Source organism: Mytilus californianus, unplaced genomic scaffold (assembly GCF_021869535.1).
Source record: "Mytilus californianus isolate M0D057914Y unplaced genomic scaffold, xbMytCali1.0.p SCAF_3, whole genome shotgun sequence".
In the NCBI taxonomy this organism is placed as follows: Eukaryota; Metazoa; Mollusca; class Bivalvia; order Mytilida; family Mytilidae; genus Mytilus; species Mytilus californianus.
The window spans coordinates 93,658,139-93,680,381 of NW_026262679.1; the positions used below are offsets into that span (position 1 = coordinate 93,658,139).

General features: G+C 33.2%; 1 pseudogene; it reads right to left on the minus strand.

Moving 5' to 3' along the window:
* Positions 1 to 3,014: 3,014 nt before the first annotated feature.
* On the minus strand, positions 3,015 to 12,282 carry LOC127733686 (uncharacterized; annotated as a pseudogene).
* Between the last annotated feature and the right edge of the window lie 9,961 nt (positions 12,283 to 22,243).

The following is a 22,243-nucleotide window of genomic DNA, read 5'->3' on the forward strand; positions in this document are numbered from 1 at the left end:
TTAATGAAGATGTGACAAACTGCCACTTGCAAAGCCAATTAACTGTCCAGTTACAACAACTTGTGGAGAGCGGAAATGCTTGAAGAATGTTAACGAGACTGTCATAGTTTAATGACGTATATGTAGTTGTATTACATCAAATGTTAACTCCTGATTCAAAGTAACGTGGATTCTAATGAATTGCTTTCAAACCGTTTATATGGAATCGAGTGTATTTTGAATACGTCTAACCAACATATATGTAACATTTTGTGGGCGTGTTTTTCAACAGAAATCAATCATTCCGATGGAAACCAAATGTGTCCCTCTTTTTTCTATTGTCAAAATTGTAGCATAAGACAATTTAAACTTCCCAAATACAAAGAAAAATGAAGAATCTGATTTTGTGCAGATGGTTCATCATTTCAGTGTAAAGTACAAATAACCAATTGCTATGATATTTAAAACGTCCCATAATTTCAAACATATTTCTCGATCCCCCTTGTCCATATCTATTGGTTTCTTAGCTAGTACATTTGTGTACTCTTTGGTTTCAAGATTTGTATGAATTCATGTTTATAAAATTGTAATATATGCAGCATGATTTTATATTACAAACAAAATGTCTATCGAGGACTGGACAAATATTTATTCGTACATTTCAAAAGAAAAAGTCTTTACGTACAGCCACATGGCTGCTTTCTATAAAATTCTAGTATACTGTATAATTTTTCTTTTTTTTTTCTTTAAGTTAACGTATTGGTGCGAGATTTGCGGCTTTATATACCACATAGTTCTCATTTCTCATATCTTTGAAGTATTGTTATTGTTAACATTACAACAACTATAAGACTGCTTGGTGAATCTCGATAATATTATCGTTGTAGTTCTGATAGAGCAATTCAGATATTCAAATGAAGCGTTCCCGAGGTGTAACATTCTTCTTCAATGTTTTCCTATCCTTTCTGGCTACTATTCAAAGTTCATCAACATCAGAGTATTTCATGGAGCAGGTTATAAAGTAGACAAAAACGATTTTGCAGTGGAAAAAGATGTGAAGGAACGAAACGTGTATTTGTCTTGTGTCACCAGGTCATATTCGTTGCCAAGTGTACATGCTGTAAATGTTTGCATTTTACAGTGTGGAAAAGATGGCAGTCTGATATCAATGGTAAGAATAAGATAAATTGTTACTCTATATGTTTAGAAAAACTGTGAAGGTATGATTGTATTTCGGCCTTTGAATTCGATCAAAAGATCAAATAACATCCTTCAGCCGTTCATTACATATTATTCTGTCAGATATTGGTAGGAAAATTTTATAATTTTGTCTCACATATTCTCTATATGGCTTCACACATTTTTGCATTGCATTCACAGCTGTAAAAATAGTCCTATTTTGAGACATTGTCATTAATATTCAGATATGAATCAAGGCCTTATCGAAAAAACAATTTTACAAGGCTTCTTACATGTCAAATTTTACATGCTAAATAAATCATCGTTATGTCAGAGGTAGCATGTCTGCATTAAAGTAGTACAGATTATATCCTCCTATTCATTTACCACTATAATGTTTAACAAAAATTGAAGAGCTAGATAGATGTCAGATGCTTGATATTGTGTCTTATAAAACCTTAATGAGATAACAAAAAAAAAAAAAAAAAACACATATTAATTCATAGTGTGTAATGAAGGAGAGCTAATCAGGGAAATTTTTGGTAATTCGTCACTTAGAAAAATAAACGGTATCAATGTTACTGCATCAGATGCGCATTTCGACAATTGCTCGTTTATGAATTTTGAAATTATAGAGAAACTAAGGTTTCAACTCCCTCAGGCAAAGTTGACCTTAGATGGATTTGGCTTTTTTTTTAGGTATTTTTGGTTTATAACTCTTCAACAATTTCGGTTCTTATTCATCCTTGGCTTTCAAATATTCGGCTTTGAGCGTTCCTGATGAAGTTAAATCCAGGAAGCGCTTCGGACGCATGGAATTTATAAAATGTTGTTTTCATTTTTTACAGCACTGAGTCGATACCTCTGCTAGTGGACTATCAGTCCCCGAGGGCATCATCAGCTCAGTAGTCAGTACTTCGATACTGACATGATTTATAAAAAACTTTCTAAAATTGCCAGTTTATAAATTTTGAAATTATAAAGAACCTAAGGTTTCAACTCCCTCAGGCAAAGTTGGCCTTAGATGGATTTGGCTATTTTTTTTTTTAGGTCCTTTTTGGTTTATAGCTCTTCAACGTGTTCGGTCCATATAAATCCGTTCAAATATTCCGCTTTGAGCGTTCTTTTTTCAACTGCCAAATGTTTAATAGATCGCAAGCCATAGACTATTATAAACCGTTTGAGAAAATGCTGATTATGATTACAGTCACCTATGAGCATAGTATGATATATCTTTTTTGAATCAGATATGGGGAAGCGGTTGAAAAAAATGAAAATACATGATAATAGAAATGACATTAAACACGTGCTAAACATGTATAGAACGAAAATACCCAAGATCAATCCTATTATATATAAGTGCAAGACATGTCAAAATCTACTTTTTTCTGGAACGGCCGAATACGATGACCCCAGGCTATGCCCTTTGTATACCAACGTAGTACACACTGACAAGAGGACATTGTTAACCATGTACAGAACTGCAATAACAAAATGACTTTCGGCCATTTTCTTTTATTGTATACTTGTACGGGTTGAGTATAACATAGTTAGATGAAGTTGTCGCATTCATCTTTCCTGGTTTTTAATATAGAACACAATACCCGATGTAAAAAGTAAAATAACAAAAATATCCAAAACTCTAAGGAAAATACAAAACGGAAAGTCCCTTCTCAAATGGCAAAATCAAAAGCTCAAACACATCAAACGAATGGAAAACAACTGTCATATTCTTGACTTGGTACGGGTATTTCCTTATGTAGAAAAATGGTGGATTAAGCCTGGGTTTTTAGCTAGCTGTATAATCCCACTTCTAAGAAATTTCAAAAACAATTACTCTCTGTCATTCTCCTGTTTCAAGGATAGGCACATGTACAAACCTGTTTGTATAATAATGAATAACATTATAACCCCAGATCATCCTCCTTTGTCCTACTTTTCTATAATTGTTATTTATCATTCTTTACTTACTTTTTTAGTTTATTATTTTTGGGATGGGTCGGGGTTGCATATATACTTATCCTAGACAAAGTGTGTAACCTTAATCCATTGTGTTCTTAATTAGAATACAACGGGTGACAGGGGTTATTGCTTTCAGCACGATTTTACAAAAAAGGACTATCCATCATTGTTTTGTGTTTCATTGTTTATTTACCATCCCGTACGATGATGACATACAAATAAAGCTGCATTTCTTCGTGGCAGGTTTGTTTGCTCGAATAACGTGGATTGTATTCCCCACCAACATTTTTAAAACGATTTCATTTATTTTGGTATGGATCAGCAAATCATTATACCATGATAGTGATTTCATTAGATACATATTATATGTATGTATGACAGAATCTTATTTAGTTTTCGCAAAATGTACTCGTTCTTAAGATGAGCAAATGTTGGACAGAAAATTGAATTCAAATATAATATATATAGTTCATCCCCCTCTTTCCTATCAAAAGCATTTGGAATGTATTTTACATAAACAGTTCGTTTAAAAGAAAAGTTTATTTGATGTCGAAATTTAAGTTTACAGCGGATCGGTCATTCTATTATTTTATTCTATTATGGGCATTAATTCCAATGTCACAAAGTGATACGAAAACTGCGTTAATTTTATTGGCTTATCCAGCATCATGAGACGATATTACGACATTTCCATTGGTTATTCAGTAGGTCATTGATGACTTTAAAAGGTTAAGACGATGTACATTTCGTCCATGTCAACGGACATATGTAATTTCTTCAAAAATATACAAAACATGCACATTTTTGTCAGGTTTTATTACATTCTAAAGGGTACAAAAAGTTTAAAATGTCTGATGTTAAAGTTTGACGACGGAAAAGGACATATACTTCATACTGGTATGTGCAAAAGACTAGATTAACGATTCGCGGATTTTTTAATTATACACAATAACAGTGTTGACCACAAGAGAAATAGGTTTAACAACTCGTGAAAATTGGATATCGCTTGATATCAACTCTCGTTATTTAATTTAAATAGTAATAACGCTCGTTTTGATATCATGCGATATCCAAGTCTAGCTCGTTATGAAACCTTTTAATATTTGCATCAAGCCGCTTTGACATAAAAATCCAATATTTCATTTCTATTTATCTAAATTATTTTACATAAAACATATCATTTTTACAGCTGTTTCTGGTGTTACATTCGATTACCTGTTCTGTGCCAGAAATGTATCTTAATTGGTTATAGTCTCTCTGGTTGAGTTTATTTCGAAAATGTTCGCTAAATGGTCTGTTGCAGTACTATATATGTGTTCATGGGTGGTTGAACGCATGTACATGACATGATGCTACTATTGGCTATATATTGTTCCTGTTTTTTAGCTTTGAAAATATCAAAGTATAGTGCTAAATGGATTTAGTGCATTATTTTAGTTCATTTCAATTCGTCATATAATATGTACTTTATTTAGGCTGCTGGAATCTCTCGTGCAAGATTAAGTTACTATGACTTTAAATATGACCGATAGCTGATATGGTATAATGCTATACAAGTACTAAAAGGGATGTGATGATGGGTAAGGTCATCCTAAATCAGACCCGATGATAAATGAACAGTACACATTAAAAACAATGCATTTGAATGAACATCAAAATAGCCGTTAGTATTAACATTTATAGTAAAAGATTGTAATATCAGTCAAAGTATATTGATACACAACATGTTATTCAAAACATCCAATTATAACCAAACATCGAACAATGGTTTATTATCAGGAATGACATGAGTCCTATTTGTAGTCATGGTGAAAGATCAATGGTATGCAGCTTGTTCTAAAAACAGAAAACAACACTATATAAATGCCATTCGTCCGAAGCTTTTCTGGATTTACCGTCATTAGGAATGCTCAAAGCCGAATATTTGAAAGCAAAAGATGTACAACAATCGAAACACTTGACGAGTTTTATCATCAAAAAGGAACTAAAAATAATACTTGTAGTCAAATCCATTTAAGGTCAACTTTTTCTGAGGAAGTTGAATTCTTAGTTCTAACGTTGCAATGTACATTAAAATGAATATAAACCAAAGTATACTTTGTTTTTGAGTTCCCCTGAAGATATAACATTTTAAAATAAAAACTATTAATGAGATTTGGAAAGAATGCTAATGAAATAATTATCTAAACAATATAAACAACTGCCATACAAGTGGGAGGTTTAGATAGCTATAAAAATTAGTTTAACCCACATCCAATTATAACCAAACATCGAACAATGGTTTGCTATGAGGAATGACATGAGTCCTATTTGTAGTCATGGTACAAGATCGATGGTATGCAGCTTGTTCTAAAAACGGAAATCAATACTATATAAATGCCATGCGTCCGAAGCGCTTTTCTGGATTTACCGTCATAAGAAATGCTCAAAGCCGAATATTTGAAAGCAAAAGATGTACAAAAATCGAAACACTTGACGAGTTTTATCATCAAAAAGGAACTAAAAATAATACTTGTAGTCAAATCCGTTTAAGGTCAACTTCTTCTGCGGAAGTTGAATTCTTAGTTCTAACGTTGCAATGTACATTTAAATAAATATAAACCAATAGATACTTTGTTTTTGAGTTCCCCTGAAAATATAAAATTTTAAAATAAAAAACTATTAATGAGATTTGGAATGAATGCTTATGAAATAACTATCTAAACAATATAAACAACTGCCATACAAGTGGGAGGTTTAGATAGATATAAAACCAAGTTTAACTCACAATTTTCGTCGGACAATGCCTGTACAAAGTCAGGAATATGGCAGCTGTTTATCATTTGTTCCGTTGGTTGGTAGCTTTTGATTTTGTTAGTTTTTATGGACTTTCCCCTTAAGTTTGGTATTTTATGTGTTATATTTGAGAAATAATTCATGGGGCTTGAGTTTATCGTGATTTTACCACGGGTTAGCCCTGTATGCTAAATATTTTACCACGAGCGACAACGATAGGTAAAAAATCAGCATAAAGGGCCAACTCGTGGTAAAATCAACATAAATTCAAGCCCCCATGATTTTTTTTTATTCTAATAGGACAACGACACAATTCTTTTGGATCGAAGCGCTCTATGTGAAGGGAAATGTTTGCTGTTCCCGTAATTGAACACACTATTAATATTGACGTAATCGACGAAGAAAAATTGAATAAGTGACATTCTCTAACGATATACAATAACATATTAAGACAGATTTGGATGAATTTAATTGACTATCTTACTTTCATTTAAGAAGAAATGGACATTATACAAATTCTTACCATCGTTTGTTTATGTTTTCGTGTTTTGACGACTTTCAGTTTCCCATTAATGCATTTTCCCGTAAAATCCTTACATTCCTACGTCATCGTTCAATGACGTCATTTACACCATTTGACGTTGGGTAAATCATTCATAAAAGACATGCGACGTGGGAATAGGATTGGAACAGCCCAAACAAATCATGACGTTGCCTATCAGCTGACATATGCGTATTTTAACACGGGTGTGTACTGAAAGCGTTTGAAGAACGTCATATTAGAATTTTTTATAGACTATAGGAGAAGGCTGTAATCAACTGTAGGATATTGTACAACCTTTAACAAGGAAAACCATTGACTGGCTTGAACAAGCGTGTTTTCTAAGGACTGTGTGTTGTGTCGGTTGGCTATGTTATGCGTTTTGATTTAATGTGCGAGTTGTAGAATTTTGCGGTGAATCAATGTGACGAGTCTGTCGGGTTTGGACATTTTGAAAGAATTCACGTACATGTCGAGTCTTCTTTTCAATTTTTACAAACTATTCATCTGAATCAATAATTTCATTTCCCATATCTTCCGGTTTTGTTACCATTTTTGTTTGTTTTTGCACTAGTTTTGCGAGCGTTGCAATAACTTCTTCTTCATCGACATTTAAATGCTCTTCTGCTTCATCTTATTTGCGGAATAGTCTGTTTACAGCGATTCTGTTTCCCGATTAAACTGATTTCAGTTTTTTTTTCTAGATTTACTGGTTAAGGCACCATAAATATTGTTGATAGTTTAGTCAATATGAATAAAGGCAACTGTTCAGCAATAACAATTAATATACAACTTACGTATTCCGCCCACGGCGACGTCACTGACAACGCGTCGTCGGAAATGGTCTACGTCTAGCTACCGGTATCTAGTGATAGTTGGATGGGAAAATGTTTTTTCAAAATGCCTTAAAGAAAGGAGACTGTTCAGTGCTCACCCGTTGCAAACAACTAGGGACTACAATTTCATTTAAAACTGAGACGTGTTCATTATTGTCAAAATTGTTCTCAGATCCGCTATCACATACTTCAGTACAACCTTATTGCATAACTCTGAAGATGTTTGTCTGTCTTCGTCTTTAGAACTTGGTAAGAGGGCCTGCTTGTTAACACAAAATACGACTCTGTTTGACGCCCAGTTCTGATATTACTTGACTTCCTTGCACTTCTGCCATATGGCCTGACCTTTCAGGAAGCACTTAAAACACTAGAGTCATCAGCCGAGTGAATTTCACTCCTTAAACTTTCTAATGCCTTCAAAATGTTAGGTTTTAATGAAACTAAAGTTTTAGGTCCGTTCAATATCGCTGATTGACCAGATTAGGCAGGTCATGATAAATATGTCTTAGCCAAGTAAGCACAATTTGGTTTTCCAGAGACGGCAATTGTTTTTGTCGTGATAAGGAACATTTCCATGGTACTGTATATTACAATCGAAGCGAAGAAAATTATCCCCAATTTATTAATGAAACTAGCCAACCACTTCAACGAGTCCTCTAGTCGCCCAGTGGGTTCTAAGTGGATGCTACTAAAGTCTTGAAAGTGCATACTGGTTGACAGAAAACCGCAGTGCAGCCGATTTGATTGCAAATTCGAATTGATAAATGTGGATTTTTTTTATCGAAGTGTTTCAGGAAATGATTGGGCATTCATTTCCAATTTTTGAGTGCACTTTTGAGCGGCTGTTCGTCTGTTGGCTTCTGCAACCGCATTGTCGTTATCGGCAAAGTCACACAAATAATAGGCATTGGTTTTTCTTCAGCCATTTGAGTTCATCCACTAGAAATGCATCAAAAGTTTGATTAAGGGATAATGTATATTGAAAGTTTTGTCTCCATGCTTTAAAAGAGATAATTATAGTTTTTTTGTCTTGTACGATCCCATTGTTTTGGAGTACGTGTACTAGTCCTGCCATCTTTAAGAGATCAGTTAGTTCAACATCTGAAATGCTGTCTGTGTTCGTAGTCAGATAACAAGTTCTCTTGTTTAAATTTTACTTAATTAAAGAATGGCCAAGAGCTGTACTATTTGAGCTGTTGGTCAGCTTTTGAGCGCTGCAACAACGACAATAAGCAGGGAGAATGTAAACACAACAGATCGTTGGGAAGACGTATTTATTAATGAATCATGAGAGGGGAAACAATAAGGGGGACACAACACACCAAGAAACGTACATGTACATGATCCATGAAGTAATGGAGATTATACAATATCAATACATGTAAAATTCGATACGAAATTAATGTTAATACGATTATGTTAATAATCACAGATATTTATCAAGTTTGAATTTGATAACTTTTCACCAGCAACACGACGGATGCCACATGTGGAGCAGGATCTGCTTACCCTTCCGGAGCACCTGAGATCACCCCCAGTTTTTGGTGGGGTTCGTGTTGCTAAGTCTTTAGTTTTCTATGTTGTGTTTTGTGTACTATTGTTTGTCTGTTTATCTTTTTTTTTTAGCCATGGCGTTGTTTGTTTATTTTCGACTTATGAGTTTGAATGTTCCTTTGGTATCTCTCGCCCCTATTTTTCAGCATACGTTAATAATAAATAAAATCAATAACTTCACATTGATAGTATTTAATGTTATTGAATCATAAACAACATTTCCGTCAAAAAGAAGCGGAAGTTACCAAAGGGAGAATCAAGACTCATAAGTTGAAGAAAGACCGACAAATCATGACAAAATTTAAAGAAAACGACGGAGATAAATCACTACATAAAAACTGAATACTGAAAAACACCAACCCCATCAAACACCGGGATGAAACAATGTACTTTGGAGGGGTAGGCAAATTCTGATCAACACGTGGCAACTAAACATTTGGATGTGATATCTTGTTCTTCGTAATATATCGAGAATTTTGTAACAACATTGAATTTGAAATGGTATTCATATCAATGTTATATATATGTTAACAAATTGTATACAGTATTTCTCTGTAATTTTATGCCCTGTGTTCAGCATGTCAGTATGTTGTAAGCTGCTGTATCGTGTTCGTAAAAGAAACAAAAAACTTATCATCATTTGACGATACAAAATTCTGTTGTGCATGCTGAATGTTTACATTTAAATTCTTCTTACATGTACCTTTACAGCATAAAAACATATACTTCATAGGGCATATCAAGGGAAAAGTACCATAAAATAAAAGCCACAATTAATAATTGGATTTTTTTATCCATCTTCGCTTGGTACCTAATAAATAACTGGCATATCAATAGTCTATTTATTTTGAATGTTTGTATAAACAGTTGAGATCAGTTCTAACCTATCTATAGATGTTCGAATAATCTGTCATAAAACTCTAATAGAAAGTCATAGAACAGTTCAAGGGAAGAACTGTCCAAAACTGTTCTAAGGTAGAACTTTCAAAATAAGTTCTAGTGTAGAACTTTCAGAATCTGTTCTAGGGTAGAACAAGTCTAAACGATGTAAATTAAAACCGTTCTTCAATCGTTATTTTGAACATGATTAAGTAGCTGCATTTTCTCCGTACGCCATGTTTTAGCAAAACATTATTATATAGTAAAACTAGTTACAGTCCTGATTGCACCGTTTAGTTATTTCTCCATGCTTTATATATATCCTCGACTCCCCTAAGTTCGTCCACCTAACGAATATCGCGGTGCATTTTCTCGTATATTCCCGATAATTTGCAGTCATAAAGATTCAATAAAAATCTAAACTTTGAAATGCAAAAGAATCAACAAAAGACTGTAGTATAACGAAAAAGCAACAGTGAACACTTACTTGAAATCAATGCCTGTTCTACTTTCGCCCCTCAAGTTCGTCCACCCGATGTACATTCTTGTGACGTCACACAGATTAGGCCAAGCACATTGCACTTTCGCTTTTTTTGTTCAAAGTTAATTTAAAAAATTTGGTATTGAAATAAAATAAGAAAAATTAACATTTAACGATAAAATATTCAACAAGTAACAATAACAAAGAAATTGGGCAAAATTGTCTATTCCATGTCCTTGCAATGCATGCAGTAAAACTTGGTATTCCTCCTCACAGCCCTCAGTTCTGTACAATATTTGAGATGTGTCAGGTGCTTGCACCTGTAATTGTCACACTGTACCCATTTGGTAAGTTCAACACCAACTCCAAGTCTAATTTGATTGGGGGTGAACTGTTTACATACACAGCATAATTCAATTTCTGGAATTTCTTCATCGTCTATATCGCTGAAGTCCATGGAATCATCTATATATATGTGGCTAGGTCCTGGTTTAAAGGAAGTGTTGCTAGGTCCTGGTTCAGAAGAAGTGTTGCTATGTCCTGGTTTAGTAGATGTGCGGCTAGGTCCAGGTTTAGTGTGGCTAGGTCTTGGTGTAAGTGATGAAGCAGAAGTGGACGGTTTCTTTTTATTTTGTTTCCCAGTTTTCTTACTACTCTGGTTGGTTGATTTATTTTTTCCTTGGTTTTCAACATGCTGTTTTTTCCTTTTCTGCTACCTCAGTTTCAGTTATGGGCATGTCGGATACAATCTTTCCAAGGGATTTTCTTTCTTTCTTGTCATTTTCAGACTTAATTTTCTTTAGTTTGTTTATTCTTTCAGAAAAGAAATGTGGAACAGTAACATCATGATCTTGCAAATCTTCAACAACTAAAATATCAGTCGCAGCACTTTCAACAGCTTCCGTCACATCTCCATTCGTATCAACTTCAACTACTTGTATATTATCTGTTTTTGGTTCATCCGTAGTTTCTTTGCATTCATGATTTGTTGTAAATACCTCTGATGGTTTCAGTTGATCTTTGTTGATGACACTCTTATCAAGGGGGAATATTCCAGTTTTCCTAAATGCTGACTGAAGGTTTTCTGGGGATAGTGCTTTCTGGTATGATTTGCAGGCTAGTTCACATATGTTTTATCTGGTTATGACTGAGGAGTTCTAACGCATGGTTTTTGTGACATTCATTATCATAAATACGTTGCAACGGCCCATAACATCCAACATCCAAAGGTTGTAATATATGTGAGGTATGAGCTGGTAACATGTGAATAATGATGTGGTGTTGCTGTGCCCATTCAATTATATCAACTGCAACATGTGACTTATGCCCATCAAGGAGTAGAAGTATGTTGTCATTATTTCTGCCAGGGACATATTTAAGAAAATGGTCAGTCAAATATTGTCTGAATATGTTGGTATTGGACCATCCTGAGTCTGATACTGCACCAACAGCACCAGGTGTTGCACCATTCATCAATTCATTCATCATTCTTTTACCTTCAAATACAAAATATGGAGGTACAGCAAATCCTGAGGCACTTCCACATCCATGTATGTCGTAGGACTAGACCTTCCAGATGTTACTGATGATGTGTTACATTCAATTCCAGATACAACATTAGGTGGTTTATGATTCAGTGTTATACCCTTCTCATCAATATTAAATATGAGATGTGGTTTATCCTGAAGATTATATTTGTGAACAACTTGCTCTAAGCTATCAAAGTACTTTTCAACATAAGCAACAGAACCACATATTGCACGTTGAATCTCCAAACTTCTAGGTTTAACCACTCTAAGTTCTGGCCATCTTTTTATGAAACCCTCAAACCATCTCAAGGTAAGTCCTTCATTTCTTGGTTAAATATTGATTGTGTGGGCAAAATCAGTAGACAGATCTGTAACTTCTTGTCTAGTATACCCATATCCATATGAAGCCATGGCCTTAACATGTTCCACAATCCGTGCCTCCTCTTCAAGTGAAAAGACAGGTGCCCTCCCAGTGGTGACACAATCTGGACTTATTTTGTCAGTGATTCTATCACGTAGAGTTTGCCTTGGGACATTAAATTGTAGAGCTGCTTTTCTTTGGGACATTTCTTTATTCCGTACTAATGTATGCATTAGTCAAAGCCGTGGGACTGTACAACCTGTACTTTTTATCATGCCTGAGGAAAGTAGGTTTATCCTGAAATGTAATGTGATGCCTTTCTGTTTTATTGCTGTATTTTTTGTTTTAACATTGTGTATATGTATATATGTATATCAGTGTATGTAAAGAGCAAATTCTCAGCTAAATTTTGAGCCCTCTATCGTTAATATTGGTCAGGAATTAACAAAGTCATACCCTTTTTGGCAACCATGATGTTGTGGGGGAAAATACATATGAAGCCATTTTATGGCGATAATTCATCATTTTTCCCGAATTTTTCATAATCTGTGCAAAAAATTCATTAAAATTTCCATATTTGTTAGTTACTATTTTAATGTTTGCTTGGCCTGTCATACTTTTGTAGGTCACGGGTAGTAATCACTGGAATGTAAACAAACCGGCAACTGGGCTTGGAAGGGATTTTCCCCGTGTTTTACAATTATAAAGTCGATTTAAAGATAGGTAGAAAAGGGACTTAGTAAAAATGGCGATTTGACAAAGATTTTTCTATTTTTATGACTATTTACCTGTTTCAACCTCATGTTTTGGTTTCGCTTTTCCACGTTGTTCTTTACTATATATAAAACTCCGCTCAGCTTGAAAGTGACGTCACGAGTATTCCGCATACGCGATAAATGTAAACAACGAAGGCGGACGAACTTGCGGGTTGGACGAACTTGAGGGGTTGAAGGATAATTAGTTTTTGATAAAGAAAATATTTGTATCTGTATCATGCTGAAGCACTGCGGTAATACACTTCTAATATTTCCCTTATTATTTTCACAAAAACAAGCCATATTTTTTTCTAGAAAGACAATTATACAGGACGAGTAGTTAAAGTTTTTGGATACACAGTGGCTACATTTTCTCTGGGAGTGATGCATATCAGAGTTTATATGGCACTGTAAAATTTAATTTAATGATGCATATGTGGTTTAGTATTTTTATGCGAATTTTGGCACGCGTTTATCATATAAATGTATAATAGTTATAACAGTTCATAACAGTTCATAATCGTTAAAAGTAAGAAATATAGTAAAAAGAAATAACAGTTCTAAACGATTTATGATAAAATGTATCAACATTAACGATATACCACAATATTTTGTTTGAAAATATATTGATATTGAGAAAGATCAGTAAATCAAAAAAGAAAGAAAATAAGTAAACAAATATATAAATAGATGAATAAATAAATGAAACAGAATAAATAGATCAACATAAAAAAAAATATAAAATTAATTGAATAACTAGATTAATAAGATTAATTTTATCCCAATTGAATAAATAAAAATCAGTAAATACATGAAGTAAATAATTAACTATATGAATATATACACATAAGTCCTAAACTGTTCTAAAGATAGAACTGTCAAAGTCTGTTCTATGGTAGAACTGTCAAAACCAGTTGTAGGGTAGAACTGTCAGACTGTTATAGAACATGTCTCCTGACAGTTCCTAACATAGTTTTAGATAGACTAGAGAATTGATCCCAACTGTACCAATGATTTGTCATGCCGTAGTCCTGCTTTAGTTTCTTCCAAAACTACAAATGCCTTAAGAATATATAATTTTTAATGTATTCATAATCATATGGTATTTATATAGTATGTGTATCTTTTGTGCAGGATAAAAGTCTTTTGCAATGCATCAGAAGGAATAAAATTAGTGACAGCGTCTTGTTTGTTATAGTTGAAGAACTTAGCGACAAACAGTTCGTTAATGTTAGTGAAGACATTAGAGAGGAATTGGGATTAGGAAAATCCTTTAATAGTGTTTTACACAGGCTTTTTCCTCGTCAAACAGATGATATTGCTATTCGAATATCTCTTCTTATGGATGAACTGTTGATTGCAGAGATTGAGTCAGCTACAAAAGTAGATACAGCATATGTTAAGAAACTAAATGAAACTGATCTTCAGTATCATCAGTTGAAATATGTGAGTTTACGGTAGGTACTCTTTATCCCTCTTACACAACCATTATTTTTTAGATTCAATATTAATCAATGGAGTAGAATTTGTTACATTTAGTATGAGAATAAAAATGTGCTACAAAAATATGTGATCTCGAAATATAATCAGCTACTTAAAATTGGAAAAGTGAACATTAGAACATACTCGTCCAATGGAAAATCGGCATTTTCCCTTCTATTTCCCATGCACTATAAAATGCTATACATAAATGACTTTAAATTGTAGATTAATTATGAAAATGAACTCTTAAAAACTGCACTAACGAAGTGTACAATCCCCTGAGGCTATTTTCATAGGAAAAGAGCAAAAAACATCATGAGGACTGTTGTTTGTCTAATTATTTTTAATGAAAACAGGAGAATAGAACTATAAAAGCATTTCAAGATTGTAAACGTTAAATAATGGTACATACATAGAACCCGCTCAAAAAACAGGAATTGAAAAGGGGGCAAAGGTAAAATAATATTTAATTTAATTCTTGTACGAGACCTGAAAATATTTTTTTTTTTAAGAAACAATGACTGTTGATAAAAAATCAAAGGATGTTTTTAAAAAAAGGCCAATACATTCATAGAAAACGGTAAATAAAAACAAAAATCTGATGTTAAAACGAATGTAATTTTAAAATTAAGTGATGAAATTTTGTCATTATTAAAAATTATACAATTCTAGAAAAGCTGATTTATATTACATTGTGTGCTTTTTAGAATGAAGGAATTTAAGATAAATAAGTATTAAGTTGTACCTGAAGCAGGAGAAATCTCCATTCTAAAATAATTTATCCTTTTGGTTATCACAAAACTGTTTTATTGCTATGTCATTCCATCTGTTGAAATGATCATTTAATATGATTTACATACCTTTTACTTACCATGTTAACACTTAACGTGAGCTCATATTAAGGTTTGATTATTACAATGGGAGAGACTAATTTTGTTATGTCACTCGAAGGTGTGAATATGTTTCAAATTGGTGAAAAAATACTTAAGTGGTCATGTTTTATGAACATTTCAAACACTCGGCTACGCCTCAGGCTTTGAATATTCATAAAACATGACCAAATATTATCTAACCTATAGGTAAATTTAAAACTAAATCCATTTGTAAACAGAAATCAGTAATTAGCCAATTCATACGAATGAAACAAGTGAATATAATTTGATGCTTTCATTTCAATGTCGGATGTCAAAGGTGTTTGTTCTAGGAAAAGAAACCACGCATTATGAGAAGCCCAACGTTTAATTGCATAATAAGATGCTCAATATCAGAAAAATAGACTTTTTTTTTTTACATTTTCTACACTTTACACAAGTATTCTCCCTTCCAAATATAAAGACAAATTGAAGTAGTTGGTTCTGCTTTGTTTCATAAAAAAGAATGGCAAACGTACATACTAGTATATTGTCTTTGGGAGGGGAGGGATAAATCGTTCTTTGTAAAAACATCACTCTGATTCAAACAAAAAATTCTCTGAAACTGACAATATCAAGATGCTTGATTTCTTGATTGACAACATATTTGTTACGTTTGGAGGACGTGTTTTTAACAAACAATCGGCATCCCCATGGGAACCAACTGTGCTCATCTTCTTGCCGACAGATTCCTTTATTCATATGAGGCTGACTTCACACAGGAACTTCTTAGGAAGCTAGAAAAGAAGTAAGCAGTATCCTTTAACTTCACTTTCCACTATATAGATAATGGTCTCTCACTAAATAATTCAAAATTTGTTGACTCTGTTGAACGCATCTATCCCATCGAACTTGAGATAAAGGATACTACAGATACAGTTAAGTCTGCCTCATATCTTGACTTATATCTAGAAATTGACAATGAGGGTCGGTTGAAAACAAAACTTTATGACAAAAGAGATGATTTCAGCTCCCAATAGTGAATTTCCATTTCTATGTAGCAACATTCAAGTATTCAAGTAGCGCCTGCATACGGAGTATAAATCTTTTGGTTGATACAATATTCCAGGCTTTTTATTTCCTATCATGATTTCCTTGATAGAGGGTTGCTGCTCACAAGGAAGCTACTAGACCAAGAGTTCCAAGTGGTGAAGTTGAAATCATCCCTCTGTAAATTTTACGGACGCCATCACGAGTTGGTTGACCGTAACGGAATATCTGTTTCACAGATGACGACGGATATATTACAATTGTCGTAACTACAATCTTGTACCCTTTCCCCCGAATATGACCTACCGAATTAGCATTATCACCGGGTTTGTACTTACATGAGCAACACGACGGGTGCCACATGTGGATCAAGATCTGCTTACCCTTCCGGAGCAGCTGAGATCACCCCCAGTTTTTGGTGGGGTACGTGTTGCTCAGTCTTTAGTTTTCTATGTTGTGTTTAGTGTACAGTTGTGTGTCTGTTTGTCTTTTTTCTTTTTTAGCCATGGCGTTGTTAGTTTATTTTCGACTTATGAGTTTGAATGTTCCTTTGGTATCTTTTGCCTCTCTTTTTGATATTTGAAGTATTTTAAGAGAAGAATGTTTCGATTTCGGCCCAATACATTTTGATCATTTTTACTTTTCGAACTATTGAAAATACGTGAAAGGAGTAGGGAAAATCTACTCTTAATTTATTTTTTTACAGGGCCATTTATAGAAAGTTTTCAAAACCTGATGAAATTTTAATATTAAGGAGTCTATGTTATATAAATTTAAAAAGTTGCAGAAGTTTCATATTTCCATACTATTAAAATGATTAGCATACTATTTAAATGATTTTCAGTGCTACAAAGTGCTAATGAAAACAATATTGCAAAGGTTTCATGTTCAAGACATCGTTAACCTGTATCTACAAGGAAATACATAGAATAACTTCCTTTAGAAGTTTGATGTTCGAGAAATACGCAAAAATACTGTTAAAACCTTGAGAAACTTCTATAATGCAGACAATTTTAATTGCTGTTAAAAGTCATTTAGAAAATTGTGGTTACGACAATTGGAACATATCCGTCGTTATCTGTGAAACAGATATTCCATTATGGTCAACTATCTCGTGATGGCGTCCGTAGAATTTTCGAAGGGATCATTTCAACTCCGCCAATTAGAACTCCTTGTTTAATAGTAACAACCCTCTATCAAGGAAATAATTATGGGAATTGCAAGCTCTGAAATATCATATCAACTGGAAGATATATACTCCATATGCAGGCGCTGCTGAAATGTTGCTACATAGAAATGGAGAGTTCACGTATGGAAAGCTAAAATCATCACTTTTGTTGCTACGTTTTGTTCTCAACCGACCCTCATTGTCAATTTCTAAATTTAAGTCAAGATATTAGGCATTATCAACTTTTTTCTCAACCGACCCTCATTGTCAATTTCTAAATTTAAGTCAAGATATTAGGCATTATTAACTTTATCTGTTGTATCCGTTATGTTAAGCTCGATTCGATAGATGCGTTAAACATAGTCACCAAACTTTGAATTATTTAGTGAGAGGACATCATCTTTATAGCGGAACGTGAAGTTAAAGGATAATTCAAGCTTCTTTTCATTTATTCTAAGAGGCTCTTGTATGAAGTAAGCCTCATGTAGATAAAGTATCAAGTCGGAAAGAAGAGAGGTACAGTTGGTTATCATGGGAATGCCTATTTAACTTGGGAATTTAATTTGTCAAAATCAGTTTGTAGTGAAGGTCAACAAATATCTGATTTTTTTTCAATTTTGATTTTAATCTATATAGATATCCAAAAATGAAACAAACAATAAAAGACGTGAATGCTTGTACTTTATTAAGTTATGATTTCGATATCAGCCATGTTGTATGTCAAGACCTTAAGTAGGTTGAAAAAAGATATTAAAGCACATTTTCTATTTAAATATAAGTCATAAAAACATTTGGAATAACAAACTGAAACATTAACCTTTATCCTTAGTCATACTTGTGTGTTGACTCTCGGTTCACAATGATGTTGCGTTTGAATATTTGCTTTATAACACACGAGAGACAATCGCATGTACAGTCCTCAAAAGTCAAATGAAAATGCATATTAACCATTTTTATTTCATAATATAGGCACAAATTACTAATTCTGGAGTTCAATATCAATAAATAAAAGGACAAATGTTGATGAGACAACAACCAAACAACATAAGTTAATCCTAATAGCAACACAGAATTATCGCACAGCCTTCAACTCTAAATGAGCGTCAGCGTGTTGAAATCTCTTAATTTCCAAGTCTAGACACGTAAATAAATTAAACAGAGACGATCATCTATCTGACACAAACTCCATATAGATTAAAACATAAAGAGACACCTTTAAACACTAACACGATAACTGATTGATTTTGCTAAACAAATCTTAAATATATATCTATATATCTATACTGAAAACAAAATGGGATCCGACTATGTCGGGGTAAAGATACACTGTATAAAGATATAACTCCACTTTCCAGCAACATATTTCTAGTTCTAATGCATTTTTAATACAACGACGACAAAAGTAATGATAATGATTATAATTACACATGTATGTGTTTTAGGAATGGACTGATTTGTGAATTTGGACATAAAAATGATAAGCTGTTTGTTGCCATTAAAGAAATTGAAAAAAAGAAGGAAGTTAATAACTACTTACAAAAAGTATTACCACACGCTCACAACATTGAAATTCGGCCATTCAAAGAGATGGTGCTACAAGATCTCAATTTGAAGTCAGGAGATGCAGTAGGTAGAGTGAGAAAAAGATTTGTAGGCACTGTTGGACTAATGTTAAGGGATGGAACGCGCCATTTCTGTGCAACATGCAAACATGTGGTCGAAAAGTGTTTAGGTCGTAGACAAAACTTAGTCGCTGGTGAAAATATGTGTAATAGACTTATCATAACAAGTGAAGGAACAGATTTTGCAACAGATAGTATAGTTACATGTGAAACGCCCAAAGACTTGGATTTTGCAGCAATACGGCTAGTTCGAGAGACTTTACCTACTAGTATTTCTTCCGGTTTGAGAAATCAGTTTAATAGATTTGTTGATGGAAAATTGTTGGGAAGGGATAGGCTGACGTTACCACACGAAAGCCCAGTTTACAAATGGGGAGCTATTTCAGGTTTGACAAATGGAATATACATAGGAAGAACGGAAGGGCCAAAGAAACCCCCTTTATTCGAAATTAAGGGTGACGGCATTACGGAATTTGCTGTTCCAGGAGATAGCGGGTCACTGGTTTGTTATAGTGATATCATCACTGGCTTCGAAATAGCTGCATTTATTGTAATGCAAAAAGAGGTTCTTGAAAAGACGATTATTGGATACAAACTGGCAGATGCTGTGAGGTCATGTATGGGGATACTTCCGAATATAAAAGAATGTATACGCATGGATGATTAGACTTTTTCATCACACCTGTACCACAAGTTTGAGCTCTGGGATTGAATTTTTAATACTGAACATAGCAAAAATATGGCTCCATGCGTTTATTCGACTGATATGAACTGTTCTCATTTTTATCCATTTTATCCAATACAAGGAACAGGCGGATGAGGCACTTACTATTCAACCTTCTCTTTAACATGTACTGAAGTGTTCAAAATGATTTCCCCATCTGCATAATTATACCTTAAATGTATGATTAAAGTGTTCATATTTGCTTTAATCGTGTTTCAATTTTAGAGCCATAATACATTTTAGAGTACAACAATTATCTAAAAATTGAAAGCCCAGAACAGTTAATGTCTATACATCAAATAACTTAAACAGTCTGGGATTAAAAGAAAGGACTATTTTTCCTGGATTTAGTTCACTTACGTGGTCAAAATCAAAAACTGTTAAAACCTAAGGAATTAGAATATTTAAAAGTCTTAATAACAAATATTTATGTCTTGAAAAAATATCAACAATTATTCAACGCTACACGTTGTTGGTGGTTTTTTTTTTACAATATGGCAATTCTTACATATCTTATGTAATATTTTGCACTAAAGGCATCTTTAACCAATATGAATTAATTCATATATGAAAAAAACACAGCTTACCTACAAACAGAATTTTTTATTAAGATTTTTGAGTAGTATATACATATGATTTCAAAAGGTTTTCAATGTTCATCTACAGATGCAACATTTTACAACAAGAGCTAAACTGCCCTAAGCCTACACTTAGGAAGTAGTCGTTGATATTCATAAATACTTATGACTAAGTCAGCAAATTACACCTAACGCTGGTAAAGTTTTCTTTTCACGTCTTTCAATCAACTAATATTTGATTGATTTTTATTTCTAAAGTCTTTTAACTAACATCGCGTTGCCTTAAACTTCACATTAACACTTTTAGCATAATATGCAGTTAATTTTCATATATGACAGATGATACTTTTAAAATAATAATACTTTTCAATAAAATACATAATAAAAGCTAACCTATTTAATGTGAAAATGCATCCGTGACAGGAAAATTATCAGGTCCAATACCATTTTGTGGAAAGTTACATCAAAAGGTTACTTTATACTAAATTCCAAATCGTTGATGGAGATCTGGATGCCAAGAAGGATGTAAAAGAAAAGTGATGAAATAAATGTAAATTAATTTCTAATATTTATTTACTTATATAATGGTTTTATTCATCATTGTTATTTGATATGTATATTCATATTCATGTTTTTTTTAATATTAGACTTAACACGGCCAGAATCAATTTGCGCCAATTACAGTTTTTAAAGGGTAACAATTGCGCCACTCTCTATTTTTCTGATGATGTTTATTGCGCCAATAAATCGAATCAATTTGCGCCACATTTACCTGTATATAATTTTTTACCTATCAATATTATACATGTAACATGAACAATTCCTTCAAATTCTAGAAGAACAAATAACGGACCTGAAGCATTCCACTCTCATTTAAACGAACAATTTTATGCTTCCTATCCGTCAATGTTTGTGTTATTAGATACTCTCACAAAGGTTCAGGCCACGACATACATTAAAATTTCTGGCTCAGAAGGTGTGAGAAGACGAAACTACTCGGAAAAAGAAAACTTTGTTCTAGAAAACTACCAAAACTAGTGAGAGAAGAAGTGAGCAGAAAGGAATATGTTTCTATTTTAAGTTACAAAACCAGTCATTGATTTAATGTTGGACAGAGACATATTATAGTTCTAACTGTATATGTATGAGTAAACCTTTTATTTCAGTATATTTTTTTTAAATAAAATTAAAACTCTGCCAGTCGGTAAAGTGTCAGTCCCAAGCCCGGATAAAGGAGGAGGGAAGTCAATCATTCAGTAGATATATATAAGTAAGAATAAATAAATTGATAAAATTGGCGCAATTGTATGATTGTTTTATTGGCGCAAATGAAACCTATAGTTTTCAAAATGAAGTTGCGCAGAAGTAGCATTGGCGCAAATAAGTTGTGGCGCAAATGAATTCATTGTTGGTGCAAATAGATATCGGCCGTTAACACAATATAAAAGTTAAACTTTTTTTCTTCTCAAGGTTTCGTGTCTGAATTAAACAAATGACAGTTGCTAATTATAATAAATTTGTCAACTTCTATTAAATATGTTTTTCATAAAATATACAGTAGTCGATTTGGGAAAACATCTACAACGGATTTCATCATTTGATACACCAGTCTGGTGTTCATATGATGATATAAGACTTTTTTGCGTGAACATCCCTACTGCGTTGAAGTTTATGGTCAATATATGTAAGCCTTGTACCAAACATTATTGTCTATGTCGAATGTACATGTTTCAGTTTACTGTTTATGTAACATAGTTGTTATAAACTTTTATACACCATTTCCCATTAATGCTTGTTATAAATGTATGTGTGTCTAACATTTGTTTGAATTTTTTCATATACATATATGTTTTCTACAGTCATGATTTATTATTTATATTAATACATTTGTAGATGACTTTTTTTAGAACCTGTACAAATGAATACAATAGACAAAT